The sequence below is a fragment of the Carlito syrichta genome, unplaced genomic scaffold, assembly GCF_000164805.1.
Source record: "Carlito syrichta isolate Samal-C Ts95f unplaced genomic scaffold, Tarsius_syrichta-2.0.1 Scaffold288187, whole genome shotgun sequence".
Classification (NCBI taxonomy): domain Eukaryota; kingdom Metazoa; phylum Chordata; class Mammalia; order Primates; family Tarsiidae; genus Carlito; species Carlito syrichta.
In genome coordinates, this window is record NW_007232283.1 from 25653 (window position 1) to 40209 (window position 14557).

The window sequence follows — 14557 nt, forward strand, 5'->3', positions numbered from 1 at the left end:
CGCTGTCGTTCCGCGGTCCGCTCTCCCAGGCTTGCGAACTGCACAGCCCGCGCCTGGCTGTGCGTCCTGGGGTTTGCTTCGTGAATCGAGAAGCGCGTTAGAAAAGCAAGCTGGCCACACCGGCCTCGTCTCACCGCACCCCCCTTCTTAGTGCTTCCTGGGGTCGCCTCCCAAGAGAGTCACTTCCCTCAAGTCCTCGGTGCAGGGCGCTCAAGACATCAGGTCAAGTAGACTTACACGCTATGCCATCTCGTCAACTCAACTCACACAGTGCATCCGTGTTTTTGAAAGGCTGACGCAAGAAAGCTTCACGCTGAAAATTACACTGATGATGAAAGGGAAAGTGAAAGGGAAAATGATATTGCTGAGACTTCCCCTCCTCTTTGGCAGCCAAATTGCTATGTAAAAATAATGACAATCTCGCCAGGTCTGACAAGAAGTGGGGGGGGGAAATCAAATTTGTCAAGGACTATTTGAAATAGGCATTGTGTTCATTATAATAATAGACCTTTCCCTACCTGTGCCTTGAGATACTAATGATAATGGACAAGAATTAAAATATGTTGTTCTTATCCTAATTTTATTATTTTTATAGTTTTGTGTTTCATAGAATACTTAATATATTAGTAAAGTGGTGCATTGCTGGAGACCAGCTCCAGCCGGGTTCAGGGTAGCCCAAAGGTGGAGACGGCGTCGGCGATTGGGGGGAAGAAGAAAGAGAGAAAGAGAGAGAGAGGGAGAGAAAGAAAGAGACTGGACCCCTGTCTAGTGCAGAAGCCGTTTAATGGGAATTACAACTGGTCTTTTATACACAGTTGGGCGTGTGAGGGGCATTCCCCACCCACCAAATGTTCTTTCGGGTATAATCCCGTAACCTAATCGATGAAACCTTAATCCATTTATTCAACTTCAATAAATTCTAAGATCATGACCCAGAAGCCTGTGACCAATACTAAGATGTGACCCGAGTTTGAATTAGAAGTTGTGTGAAAGCCAAAACTGCAGTTTGTGGAAGAATGGGAGCAATGAGCTTCTAAAGTTAGCTTGTGTTCGTCCTGGTCTCAGAGCTTTTATGTTTTGAGCTCACAGAAGTTTAATCTGGTTAGTGCTGAATAGAAATGGGGAGGAAATGGGGTCAATATCTCCCGAACGCATCCTAGTGTTTTCGGGGTCAGCGGCCCTTCCTGATCCCTAACGCTCAGTGGGCCTCCGTGGCTGGCTCCCAACAGTGCATGTATTAACTTATACATTTGTAGATAACTTACAAATTTGTCCATGCGTCAATTGATGAACAGGAGTACTTGCAAAGGTGTCTTTACCAGTGAGTCCGTGGCTAAAAATCTTTAAGACCACCAAGTGAAAAATAATAGACTTTGTAACTATGTAACTATCAGAGATCACCATATTGAAACCACTAATTTTGCAGATGAAAAAGTGAGCTCCAGATAGTTTAAATAGCTTTTCCAGTATCACACCTCCAACTAGTGATAGAACCAAGTTATCCCGCAGGTATTCCAACACCCAGTTCAAAACCATTTCACTTTACCACAGAGTATAAGCCATCTGAAGTGCCTTTACCATGATTTAGAAGGCACATTTGTCTCTGGTACTCATTTTTTGTTTCTCTTTGCTCTTATGGCCCACCTTGAGTCTCAGTTTCTTCATACACTTGACCCCTTTATATTTACTGACGTTAATCTACTCCTCCCTGTGGTCCTGTCTTGGACCTTCACTCATGGGATGTAGACCATCAAGACTCACCTTGTCCTACATAGCAGCTCCAAATTATGTTTTGTCCCACCTTACAGTCTTATCTTTTCAACTTTATGCTGCCCACGGTCCGTAGGACAGGGCCAACACTCACCAAGTGGTCTTGATCTTGCTCTGGAGGCCTTTCTTTGAGCTAGAGAAGCCAAGCTGGTTGCATCTCACGTGTCATTGGGTGGATCCTACTTTGATCTCCAGCTTTCCCTCAAACATTGAGCTCATTTTGGTTCTGAAGTGCTCAAGAATTAGATGAGGTGTTGGATGAAGCAGAGAATGTGCCTTTAGTCCCAGATTCACATACATAAGTTTGAGAAATGAATAACTATTGTATTTCGTAGCTATAATAGAAAAATAATTGGAACCTGAGTATAATACACAGAGGCAAGGAAGAGAAAACATAAGAAAATGCAATGGTTAGAAGCATAGATTTAAAGCCAAATCGTCTGCAATCTAATTCCAGTGCTACTATTTATTAGCTTCATAAACTTGGGCAAGTCAGTTCACGTGCATATATCTGTCTCCTCAACTATAAAATGCGAATCTTCTCCAAAAGAAGATTGTGGAGATTAAGTATGGTAATATAGCTAAAGTATTTGGAATAATGTCTGGTGAATAGCAAGCACTAGGTAAGTATTTGAAGACAGAGTAATCCTTGCAAAGTATAACTGTTGGATAAGTATTCATCTATTCACTTATCACACATCTGATGGTCTATTTCTGTATACAAAATTGTGCTGAGTAATGTAACATAGTAAAGTACAATGCATAATACCAGATCCCAAAAGGATGAGGGTCTGGATGAACTCAGCAGAAGTGATAATGAAGATGAATGGACACATTTATAAACTTAGAAATTAGAATACACAGAATATTATGACAGGCTAAATGTGGGAGTGAAAAACAGAAATAAAAATGTCTTTCTTATCCCATCTTTAGCCTATATGTTTATGTAAAATATGTTTTAGAATGAGGGAAGAAATGCAGAGAAAGTAGCAGGCTTTGAATGAAAGATAATGAGGTTGTTTTGGGTAGTTCTAGTTTACGGTACCTATAAGTATAGATGAGCCTGGAGCTCAGGAGGAAAAGACCGGAAGTTGAGAAGGTTGTTGAGGCTGTAGGAGTCGTTGAGATTACTCAGGAAAGACATTCAAAGGAAGAAGAAAATTCATATTACATCAACATTTAAGAGAGAATAAGTCAGCAAAGTCAGAAAGAATTGTTAGCAATGTAGAGACACCAAAAGGATATAATATCATGAATGAAGGCTAGAAGGAGGTCCCAGATGTCCCGCAGTGGCAACTGATGTGGAGAGATTGAATATGATGAAGACTGGAAAGAGACACTTGTATTTCAGGGGTCAGTGAGTGGGTTACAGGCAGTACATATCATGGGTAATAGAACGATGTAGACATCTCCGAAAGGACAAAACTATGTTTCTATGTCCCCGCCCACTCATTTTCCAACTAGCTTGGCAACGTACTAAGTTTCAGTGTTTTGATCTGTATAAAAAAGACTACTAATGATACCTACCTCATCGGTTTTTTTAAGAAATGTAAGCTCTACAGTGTCTGCCACACATTATTCACTCAACATACACTAGCTATTATTAATAATGATATTATTGCAGTTGATTGAGGGAAAAATGGGGAGTTAGGACATGAAGGCTTCTCAAGAAGTCTACAAGGAAGGGAAGGAAAGACATAAAGCATTCACCTGAGTGGGAAACAATATCTGAGGAAAGACTTTTTTTTTTTTGGATGGAGAGAGGCTTGAACATGTTTTAGGCAGAGGAGAAAGATCCAGTTAATTGAATAAAATTATCATTGTAAGAAATAGAGGCTTTTTAATTTAGAGAAAATTTTCTCATAAAGAAAAAATTCATAGACAATGTGACAAGTTCAATAAATCAATAGCAGAGAGTAATATTTGAATTGAAACATCTCTGGGTGAATCTAATTTATGAAACCATCTACAACTTGTTGGCTGTTATCAAGGAATGTGAGCCTTTCCTCCATGAGGAGCTTTCAGTTTATAATTCTGTATTGCTTCTGAAATGAATGCGAATTCTTGAAAGATGTGGTCAAGGGTGCAGGCAGGTTTACCGATGAGATATCACCGCTTTCCAACAGTTTTTCTAGTCATGTGAGAATTGGAAAACGAGAGAGAGAGAGAGAGAGAGAGAGAGAGAGAGAGAGAGAGAGTGTGTGTGTGTGTGTGTGTGTGTGTGTGTGTGTGTGTGTGTGTGTGTCAGGAGACTGAGACTAAACAAGCCAGGCAGTCAGTCTCCCAAGCAGATCTCAGGCTACTGGTTGGGTGAACTGGAGAATATGGATGACCTTTTTGGCCTGAAAATATTCAGCAAAGTCAGATAGCCTCTTCTGAAAAGGATGAAAATCAGTGGCCCCAACGGTCATAGACAGAAATGAGAAAATAGTAGAAAAGAAGAGAACACTTTCAGCAAGTAGCTTGATTCAAAAAACATTTACTCCCTGACCAGCCTAAGCAACATAGTGAGACCTCATCTCTGCAAAAAAGTTAGGAGCTACTTGGGAGACTGAGGCAGAAGGATTGCTTGAGCCCAGGTGTTTGAGGTTGTGGTGAGCTGTGATTGTGCTAGTATACCCCAGCTTGGGTAATAGAATGAGACCCCAACTCCAAAAAAGAAAAAAAAATTCCCAACATTATGTTATAAAGAAGCATGATGAACCATTTTGACTGCCAGATATCATTTTGAGCTTTGCCAAAGTCATCCTTATGTTTGTCAAACTAAAAGTTTTGAAAAAAGTAGCAGCTGCCTCTTCACGATTTTGACCCTGCTGACAAATGAAGAAAGTCCTTTTAGCTCAATTATCTTGACTTGTAAGTAACTTGGAATGATCTAGGAGAGAGGTGTGCAGACCTGGAACTCTTCCTAGCGTTTCGCCAATTACATCATAGAAAACGCAATCCATCTTAGCTCTGACAACTTTTGGCAGGCTTCAGGGTTGAGGATACTGAGAATGCTGACCACGCGACTAGGTTCCCAGTCCTAACCCCTGGCTAGAAAGAAAAGCCTTTATGTACCAGGAACGCAAGATGAAATTACCCCCATCCTTGGTGTAGCCCTCATCAGGGATTCGCGATGACAATTAGATGGAGGTTGTGTTGGTTTTTCCCAATCCATATCCCAATATCTTCTGGTCTGAGGAATGATGTAGATTATCTCCAGAAGGGTTCATAAGATACTGGTGGCCTCCATGCAGGAGAACTGCATAACTAGTAAGAACAAGACAGAAGAATTATACTTTGTAGGTACTGCTCTTTTGTGTTAACTATTTTTAAAAATATCCTTCCACAACTATTTTTCAGTTACCTTGAATTGTTGAAAAAAAGATGCCAAACACTTTAAAATATTTTAAGATGGTTTATTCTGAATTAAACTTGAGGATTAAAGCCCAAGAACACCTATCCTCAGGAGGTCCTGAGAATACATGCCCAATCTGGCTGAATGGTGCCTTGGTTACATACATTTTAGGAAGGCAGAAGTTACATGAAATCATATGTCAATACATGTGACATTTTCATTGGTTTGGTCCAGGATGAAGGGATATTTCCAAGTGGGGGCTTACAGGTCATAGGTGGGTTCAAAGATGTTCTTGATTGGTAATTTGTAGTTTCTATCTGAGGAATTTGGGAAATCAGTAGAGGAGATGCCTTGTTAAGATAAAGAGAAGGAAAACTCCAGGTTTCTTGATAGGTACCTAAAGCCTGATATGTGGCAGACTTCAGAGAGAATTGATAAATGTCTTACAAAGTTCCTGGAGGCTGAAAGTCCCCAAGAAATGGCTTTGCAGGACCATGAAATACTTTGATTTTCTTCTTTATTGGTTGTAATATTATGCCAGAGTCAGGTTGGAAAACAAACTTTAAAACCCTGTCGATGAGTCCTTATCAGGCAGTGACTCCCCAAGTCTCTTAGCTAGGAATAAGAGGGAAAAAGTCAGGTTCAGTCCTCAAACGTATTTAGCGTTCAACTATCTCAAATATTAGGAGAAGATATTCGGATAGTTTGTTCTGAGCTGCTCTGGCAAGAAAAATCAAAGAGGGAATTCCCTCAGTTTAATGCTAGTCTGAAATACTAGATAGAGAAGCGAGAGCCGAGAGGAGTTACTGGCCCGGAAACTGGGTGATCAACATCATAAGCTACGCAGATACACAGGACAGGAGGGGAGTTCAGAATCCCCAACAGCATTGCCATGGATGTGAGGTCAATTGGAGTCCAGGGTCTGGAGTGACCAGGCAGATCCCATAGTTGTGGCTCAGTGTGCAGTATTTTCTAAACCTGTCTGTCCAAAGAGTCATCTTTTCAGCATACACATTCCTACCCCCCCACTACCACCACCCGAGGAGATTCTGGTTCTGTCAGTCTGACGCCCTGGCCGCCAAATCTGAAGGTTGAATACATGAGAGAGAAAATTTGGCAGACACTGAAGTGGAGAGGTAGCAGAGAAAGGAGAGAGCACTTAATGGCTGCCTTTGGCGTTATCTCCTTCTCGGTCTGACTCTGCCACAAAGTTAACAGGACCCTAAGGCAAAAGCAATCTCCTCAGCTCAGGACTCCTTGGATGCCTAGCCTATTCCACATCGTCCACACTTATGCTTCAGTCATCTTTGCTTCTCTGCAACGCTAATGTAAAAAATTTCTCTGACACAGCCTTTGATTTCACCCAGCATTATTTGAATCCTGTAGGGAGATGGTCAAGTTGATGTTTGGAAGAGTTTCAAGAGAGTAATCATGAGCGATCAGGATACACAGTGGAGTTGGACGTGAAAGAAATAGAACTACCCTTCAGGATGAAAACGAAGACTTTTTCAGGTGTAGAATCAAGAAATATGCTGTTGAAAAACATTTCCAAACTGTATTCTGATATAATCTGCTTCATAAGGAGTTAGCAGTATGCTGTCTAAATAGAACTGGTAATAAAATAAATTTGAAAAATGCTAATCAGCATGCCCTTCTTAAAGATTCTCAGAGAATAGTATAATGTTTAAGGCTCTAAGAAGTCTTTATGTAAAGTAATTTATTTGATTTTTTTGAACTCAGGGTTTATACAATTTATTTGACTACAAATCTGGTTCTTATATTTTACTTACTGACATGTTTTTGCAAATCTAGAATGTCAAGGAACCTAGTTTGGGAAACAGTACTGTAAATACATCACGTTTGCAGGAGTTTGGGAAAGGACATGTTTTCATAGAAATGAAATGAGCTTAGTGGATGAGCTAGGACTATTTATGGTCATATTTATTCAACAAACATTAGTGAACATCTGGAGAAATAAACTAGACAAGTTTTTTCCACAAAACAGGGGTTTTTAAAATACACTTCTTTAATAACATGCATTATTTTGTAAATTTGTTTTGAACAATTATAGACATTTTCTTGTATATTCTCCTTTCCAAAATTGATTAATATGAGCTCATTAGACTGTTGAGCTTATAAGTGTTGATGTATTGGCTCAAAAATGCACCAGATTATGAAAACATTGAGGCACTGTATTTATTTTTTAAACATAATATGTAGTACAACAAATGTTCAGTTTTTAATAAAAACCATCCAAGTGGGAAGGAAATATTGGAGTAACAACAAACAAAAATATCCAAGGGTAGAATGAGGCGTCCAATTAAACATGAAAAAAATGAACCTGTTTGTTCTGTGCTCTCTTAAAACCTCACTCAAATGGCAGCAAGGGAATAAAAAAAGGAATGAAACCATTTGAGAACAAAGAGACTGCAGGAGTGGGAGGGCAATGACAGCAGCTGAGAGCGAACCAGAGATTTCAGAAGACGGGAAGTAGAACGCGTGATGAAGGGCAGCTCCGTCAAACAGCTGAAACCCAGCTGCCTGCGGGTGAGCAGCCTCAGCCGGAAGCACCCCCGAACCGCAAGGGCCATGAGGGCGCGGGGCCTGCAGACGCCGGCTCCTCCTGGAGACTCAGGGCTCGCGCTGGTAGGATGGTGCTGAAAAGAAGGGAACTAATGGAAAACTATAAGCAGCAGTTAGATCCCCAATATCCTTTGCTTGGCCAACCCAGGCGGGTGCCACCCCTCTGGCACCCCGCTACAAGCAGGACGAAGAGTAGGATTTGCCATGAAGCCAATGAAGCATAGGCCCTGGGCTCCCATTGCAGGCACCTTCCAAAACCCTTGTTTAGTTTTGTGTTTAGGTATGTATATTTGGAAAAGGTCTCCCAAAACTCTGCGTGCTTTAGAGTTCACTCTAGACAGAGTAGAGAGTTGGTTTGGGGGCACCATACTAAGCAAGGGTATAGAGTGAGAGTCGGCATGAGAAGCAATTACCCTTCATCCCTGCCACAATTCGGCTCAGACTCATACCACCAGGCAAGAAATAAACAGGAAATAACTGGCAAGCTCAAAAACAAAGATTTCCAGAAACTGACATTTAGAGAGGCCCAACTGTCTTTCCAAGGGATTCCCTGTCCCAACCCAATCTCCCTACAGCAAGTTTCACCAGTTGAAAAGTCTCATAGCTTAAAAGCCTCATTTTTAAATGTGAGTAGACTGCCAAGAGTCACCAGATAAGAATCACCAGAGAAAAGTCTCTAACATAGTAGACAGAAAAAAATAAAAATACACAGAGGAAAACTTTAAAAATAACAAACCCAATAGCAAATATCTTCCGGAAGAAAAGAGAAAATATTGCATCTAGTTTTAAAAGTCTATATCTATATGTGTGTATAAATGCATATATATGTATGAATGTGTGCATATACATACACATATACATTTAAACATTCAGAAAATAAAACAATAGTATTGATGTTATTAGATATGATGGATTTAAACATAACATTGGGGAGATTCAGTCAATAACAAAGTAATAAAGCATCACAAAAACAAAGGGAAGTAAATTTTTTAAGAAGTGACACAAGCAGATTTCCTGGCTGTGAAACTCTAACTTTCCAAACTGAGAGTCTCTACCAAATGCCCAGCACAACAAGCCGTCATCATCATCACCATCATAGCCGATGTTCACAGAGGGCTTGTCATAGGCCAGTCACAGTTCTACACATTCTTAAGTATTACTGCCATCCTCCTCCAAAGCCTATGATGCAAGTTCTAGTATTAGCCTCCTTTTACAGCAATGAAGGCACAGAGAACCTGAGTGACCTGCCCAAAGTTACAGAGCTAGTTAGGTGATGAACCCAGCAGTCATGTTCTACAATCTGTGTTCTTAATCACCACATATTTCTGCCTCTCCATTAAAAAAAGGTACTAAAATTACTTTGAAATTCTAGTACCCTAAGACTTCCAGTGGGAAAAAATGGGTCACATACCAAGGACTGGGAACAAGAATGGCATAAGAATTCTCCGTTGACATAGTAAAAACCAGAAGGCAATACAGAAATGCCTCCCGAGTTTTTGAAGAAAATTTATTTTCAACTTTGAATTCTGTATCCAAGCTATCTGTCAAGAGTGAGAATAGAATAAAGACATTTTCAAGCATTCAAAATTGCCGGAGCACTACAGAAGTCAAGAAAGAGGAAGATAGGGTGGCCAGGAAAGAAGAACCACCCAGGAGAAAGGCAGAGGGATGATGGCGGGGAGGAAGCCCTCGCATGACTGCCGTGCCGCAGGCCTGGGAAGCTCCTGGGAAAGGCCAGGGCCAGAGGATGGAGGCCTCTGGAAGGAGCAATGGGAGAGAGAGAGGAGGAGGAGGAGGAGGAGGAGGAAGAAAAATGAAGAGATTAGTGGTTGTGTTTGACTACCCTGAGAGAAACTGTATAGTTCTGGCAGGATGTTGGGGATGAATTCATTCTCAGTATGTGGAAAACACACCAAACACAAAAACAAGGCAGCTGCAGGCTCAGGAAAAGAAATAGTTGTACAATAAATGTGCAAGGTACGTGAGCCTCAGTGTCGAGTGACACCTCGTCGTGGTGAAAACATCAAAAGCTTTATTGCAACTATGTTGGGCAGATACAAGGACATGTGCCCTTTCCCTGGTCCTTCTTTTCATTACAAGTCTCTTTCTGGAACTATGTTGTTCAGTGATTTGGTTACTTTTTACCTTTCCATGTCACAACATAAGTTCACAAAGATGGGAACTTTATCTTGTTCATCGTGATATCCTCAGTCCTCACAACCATCATTGCCGGAAGGAAGAAGGCAGGGAGTGCACCTGAGCCAAAGTAAAAGGCAATGTCCAAAGTTGAGCAATCTGGAAGTAGTCTGAGCACATCACTTCAAACAACGGCAGTAGGCATCATGGCTAACTAAATTAAACAGCTGAAAATGGAGAAGAAATCAAGAATGTAAAGGAATGATTGGAGAGAGTGCTATAAGCCTTGCAATTTTTTATTCTTAAATTATTTATATATTACTTTGATAAACAAATAAACTTTGAAAAGGATAAAAATATAAATGGATACTATAAAATTATAATTTATAGCAAAATGCAGCTTCCTTTTACATTTAAAACATTTTGCAGTAATCTTACCTCATGAGATCCACTAATTTCCCAGTGGATCTCATGAGGTAAGAGATTAGAGGAAAGAAAATCAGCTCAAGGGAGACTTTGAGCTGATTCAGATGATATATGATGAGGTCCTGAATTGGATGGTTATCCCTGGAACTGGAGAAGTAATGACATACTAAGAATGTTTTTTGGTAGTTAAAAAAGTAATTAAAAAGATATCTGGGAAAGACTGCACATTCCATAGCACCATTAATAGCCATTCTTGAGTGATTTTTCAAGATTTTGGCAATAGCAAATTCAATTCTATAATTCAGAATGAGCACAAGTAAAAAATAAAATAAAATAAAATAAAATACGATGAGCACAAGTTAAAAGTAATCAAAGGTTACCCTTACTTATTGCAACATTCAAGACACTACTGTAGTACAAGTGTCCATGATGAGCAGTCTTTGGTGCACAGGGTAACTTTCAAAGCATGGTGTGGAATTGCAGTATCATGTCATATTAATATTGTTTTTATTTGAGTTGGAGTCTCACTCCATTGCCCAAGCTGGAGTGCAGTGGCACACTTACAGACACCCCAGCATCCACCTTCTGGGCTCCGGTGATCCTTCCACTTCAGCCTTCCAAGTAGCTGGTGCTACAGGCACGTGCTACCATGCCCAACTAATTTTTTTGATTTATTATAGAGAAGAGGTCTCACCAAGTTGCCCAGGCTGCTCTTGAACCTGCGGACTCAGGCAATCCACTTGCCTTGTCCTCCAAAGTGCTGGGATTACAGACTGAGCCACCGAGCCCGGCCTTATGTCATATTGTTATCTTCGGTTCCATGGATTCAGAACTCACTATTTTTCGAAAGTCAACATCCTTCAGTTTTAAGGGATTATCTGCCTTATCCCTGATGAATAGCTCAAATTAGCTCTTGTTTTTCTTGCCCTGTGGGATTTACTTTATGATGCCTTTCACTCCTCTTATGAGTTGATAAGGACATTTGTATAAGCTTTTATACCATATACATGTAGGCACTCAAAAAAGATTTGCTGAATTGAATTGAGTAATAATAGTCATGCATGCTTATAGAAATTTATTTATAGCTAGGTGTTGTGACTCACGCCTGTAATCCCAACACTTTGGGAGGCTGAGGCAAGAGGATTACCTGAGCCCAAGGGTTTGAGACCAGCCTGGGCAACTTGGCAAGACCTCGTATCTACAATAAATCAAAAAAGTAGACAGGCATGGTGGCACATATCTGTACTTGGAAGGCTGAGGAGGAAGGATTGCCTGAGCCTAGCAGGTCAAGTCTGTGTTGGCTATGAGCATGCCACTACACTCCAGCCTGGACAACAGAATGAGACTCTGACTCAAAAAAAAATTATGTATTTATTCCTTTCTAGAGGAGAGGAGCTCAGTTTCCTTACCAGAAAAGGAATTAAACTAGGTCAATAGTTCTCAGCCCTGCATGTTAGAATCACTGGGGACTTAAAAAAAAATTCTGATCCCCAATTCAGTAAAATTCTCCTCATGATTCTAATGTGCACCAGAAATTGATATTTACCAGATTAGATTATCTATTGTATTTGTTTTCAAACCAGGTTGGGTTTCAGAATTACCTAGGATTACAAGGAATTGATGAGTTATCAGAGAGAGTATAATCATTATTTTTATCTCTAGTTATCTTCCCATTCCCTATAGCATGTCTCTCTCCCTCCTCCTTCAACTGACTTCATTCCTGCGTAGAATGAAGATTTGGGGGTTAGAACAAGTCAATACCTATGAGCTGATTCCAAGACCTTGAGGAAGCAAACTGAATAACATTACTGAAATGCTTTATGCAATACTATGCTTGCAAAAGTTGCTATTACCTTTCCAACAGAAATAGGTAAAATTTGATGATAAATGTTGTGACTGTTTCTTCCTATGCCACATTATAATATTCTTAATACTATTTTCACTACAAATAAACATATCAGTTGCTAAATAACAATATTTAATTTATTTAATCATTTCACAATTATAATGTCATAGAAGTCTGTCAGATGGGTTGAAATATCACCCATTTTGCACATGAGCAAACTGAAGTTAAAACTTGTTCAGAGCAACCACAACAGGCCTTCTGTCACCTGGTTCCAACATCAGTGTTTTTCCACATTGACATCTTCACTGTCTTCTTGGTGGAAAAGTGAAAACTTTTCTCTCATATTTTCTTAAGAATGTTAGATGTCAAATTCCAAATGTGCAATTTATTTTCTGATGAATACTTCCCTTATGAAAGAGAATATCTGGAACAATGAGTATTGCAAACAATTAGGCCAGTACAGTAACCTGACGTGTTACTCATATGTGTATTTTTCCATTTAACTGACCATGCTTAAAATCTATATATCTACTACAAAACTGCCAGAAGTACAACTATGAAATACATTTATATAACCCATAAAAATGCAGAAGAGTTTGACAAAAACTGACAAGAGTCTGTCAAAGGAGTGCTTTTCCATGTTGGCATCGTAGTTATAACACCTGGCTCTGGAAAATAACAGCAGCAGGTTATTTTCCACTCCGGATACATGCACCTTGCTCATCATGTATGCATTAACAAGAAACAATCTGACCTTGCTATGAAGAAAAAAAAGGAAAAGATTTAATGAGGAAATGCCAAAAGGAGACTGGGGTAGCTCTATGAAGTGGTCTAATTACAGGTATTTAAGACATAAAATCATTGTTTAGAATCTCTTCACAGAGAAAAGCTTGTCCTCTACCAGCTGTATTTTTCCCTGCTCTTTTCTACTTTTGTTGGAATCAACTCCTTTGTTACCTATCCAAAATATTTAAATAGACTGGGGATATATTTTGAGAGACAATTAGAAACCCTAGAACTCTACAAAAGGTTTAAAAAATGACAGGAACTTTTCTAATTAATTCTTTTAATTTTATTTCAATTGAGAATGTAAAATGAGAAAAAGGGGGAGTCTGAACAGGAACTCAAGATCTTATTTCTAGCCCTGATTCTGCCACAGACTTGTTATATAACCCTCGGGCACTTCTCAGAGACTATATTTTGTCATCTGTGAAATGAAGGCATTAGACTAGAATGATCTTTCTTTCCAGCCTGAATATTCCATAATGTTACATTTCTCAAGTTTAACCCTTATTCTTCATTGAATGTATCCAAAATCTAAAGTTTTATGTAGATTATCTCTTAAAAAATTATTTTTCTGCCACTAACATTGTCTTTCAACTTGTGGTCTTCAAACTTCCTTAGAAGAGAATCGCCTAAAATTCATATTTAAAATGCAGATTCTAGGGCTCTATTAAAGTCTACTAAATATCATTAGGATGGGAGGAAAGAGTCAAGAATACATATGTCTAGTGACCTAGTTCAAAAGAAGACACTCCCGGCCACTGCAGTCTCGACCTGTTGGGCTCTGGCGATTCTTCCACCTCAGCTTTCCAAGTAGCCAGAACTATAGACGTGCGCTACCATGCCTGGCTATTTTTTATTTTAATGTAGAGACGAGGTCCTGCCAAGTTACCCGGCCTGGTCTTGAACCCGTGGGCTCAGGGGATCCACTCGCCTCGGCCTCCCAAAGTGCTGGGATTACAGGCTGAGCCACCGAGCCCAGCCCAAGAGATATATTTTTAAATGCTCAACATCTCTAGTGATCAGAATAACGCATGTTAATATCACAATGAGATATGATCTCACACCTATTAGATTGTCTATTACAAAAAAGATGAAAGATGACAAATGTTTGCATGGGATGTGAAAAAAGGGAACCCTTGTACACTGTTGGTAGTTTTATAAATTAGTACAGCAATTTTAGAAAACAGTATGGAGATTTCTCAAAAAGTTAAAAATAGAATTACCATATGATGCAGCAATTTCACTTGTGTGTACATCCAAAGGAATTTAAATAAATATGCCAAAAAGATGTCCGCATTTCCATTTTCATTGCAGCATTATTCCCAATAGCCAAGATATGAAAACAACTGAAGTGTCCATCAACAGATGAATGAATTGTTAAAATGTGGCATATATGTGTATACACAGTGGGTTACTATTCAGACTTAAAAAAAAAAAAAGTAGGAAATCCTGCCATTTACAACAGCATGGATGAACCTAGAAGACATTATGCTAAGTGAAGTAATTCAAGCACTAAGGGATAAACACCACATGATCTCACTTTATGTATAATCTTAAAAAAAGTCATACTCAGCAGGGCTCGGTGGCTCAGCCTGTAATCCCGCGCCTTTGGGAGGCTGAGGTGAGTGGATTGCCTGAGCCCGTGGGTTCGAGACCCGCTTGGGCAGGAA